Here is a 1,991-nt window from a genome sequence, read left to right as displayed (position 1 = left end):
CCCTCCCCCAAAAAGGGAATTTTTTAAAACACCAAAACTCGAGTTATTTTAATTATGTTATTCTTTTGAAAATACTGAGAGCATGAGCAATGTAATAGTACATGTACTCCACAAAGTCTGATGTCTGTTGTGTATAATAGCGCAGTTTATCGACCTTACTCATATAGGACGGCAGTTATGTGATCGAGTGTACATTTCTGGTGACCGACCAGAGCACAAACTAACTACCCGTACTACTTTGGGGAAAAGTATTTTCTTTTTAATCCTATCCGTACGTTGTGTTTTACTATCGTATCCATATGACGTGGGGAACTCTGTGCCACCACTTTCCAAAGAGGAAATTTACTCGTTAATCCGATTCGTACGCTTTGCATAGCAGCTGTCAAAATGACCTTTTTGAGAAATACTGAAAGTTTCAAAGAGATCTTCGTACTAGAACTATTCTAAAATATAAAGAATACAGCCCCGGGGGTGAGGTACAAAATGACCACAGGGCGTACGGACAGGGTCAAATAATAAAACCGTTACGAATTCTTATTTGTGGCACGTCTGATTAGTTCACCTGACAAATTGCTTCAAAAACACACACAGTTTGGTTTGGTTTTTCTAATGTGAAATACGAGGTGGTTGTGTTATAATTTGAAGGAAAAAATGGTGAGCTGACGCAATTTCAACGCCCCTAGCAACACTATTACGTTGTTGAAAAGGCGCCCCCCCCCCTAAGTTTAAAGCCCATCTCCGAAAAGACTGAGCCAAATGGGAACTTCGTGTTGGGTGTTTTTCTAAAGGACACAACGTCAGACCGAGCTGATGTTCGAACCCCCGGCTATAACGTGAGACTGCAAGAAAAAAGTATTTGACTTAATTTGGCGGATACCTGGTCCATGTCGGACACTGGCGCATTTTTAATACTTCTTTAAGTTGACTCCACCACCATCGACGCAAGTTGGATGACGAAGAGGTGGACGAAATTATGCCCCTTGGTCGTCAACTCTGACACGGGCTGTGTTTTGCCGCAGCAGGGGCCGCTGGATCGGAAAAGTAAAGTAAAGTAAAAGTAAAGTCGCAGCAGAAAGTAAGAGATAATACAGCAATCATTTTGAATTTGTAAAATTCATAAAATGCTGGTTAAGATGTCTAAACAGGAGAATGCAGAACTGAAAACGTATCTGTAAGCCCCCTTCCCCTGAATCCCCACCCCTCCCCACTCCCACAACTTCCCTTTAAATCCCTCTATTTCTTCCCCAGTGAAAAAAACACAACTCCTAAAAGCAAAAATCACCCATGCCAGCACCCCCTATCCATGAAAAAAAAAAATCCCCATTCACCAACCAGTTCAGTCATGAGCTTAAGGCGTTATCTTCAGTAAATCCCTCGCCCCCCACCCCTTATCTTCGTCCCCAACACCCCGAAATAATAAGAAGCTCACCATCCCCAGCTACAGCCGCCGTCACGTAGAGACAAGTACCCATAAAACTTGTAAATATCCAACTCCATTAATATTCGGTTCCAGTCTAAGTAACTTGAACGTTTCCCGCCGATACCCACCGAGGGGCGATAACCCTGTCGTCTGCTTGCCTCTCTTGACGTCTGCCGGCCACCCGTATCGGTTAGGGTGCTCGCTCAGGACTGGAAAGAAAGGGTGACGAGGTCCGGATGGGTCTTAAGTCTAAGGATTTCAAGCGTATCGGATTTACGTTGAGCTCCTCGGATCCGAATCCGTCATTTCATGGCGTGTCGCGGTGACAGCCATTTGTCTTTGCCGTCTGTCTCTGCGCCGAGAAAGAGGTTGGTTAAAAAAAAAAAGTTTTAGTAGAGGTTTTACAGCGCTCGCAACTGCATAAGGTCATAGGAGAGGTGGTTTGGGAAGACCGGTTTGAGTATGCGAATGGTATTTAAGATATCTAACCTGTGGTCTTTTTGAGTGGGTACTGTTGTTGTTGGTAATTTCATGTTTATTGCGACTCTTGTGATTGGTGTTGTTGTTGATG

This window comes from Aplysia californica, unplaced genomic scaffold, assembly GCF_000002075.1.
Source record: "Aplysia californica isolate F4 #8 unplaced genomic scaffold, AplCal3.0 scaffold00808, whole genome shotgun sequence".
Classification (NCBI taxonomy): Eukaryota; Metazoa; Mollusca; class Gastropoda; order Aplysiida; family Aplysiidae; genus Aplysia; species Aplysia californica.
Note: the sequence above shows the minus strand (reverse complement) of the source record.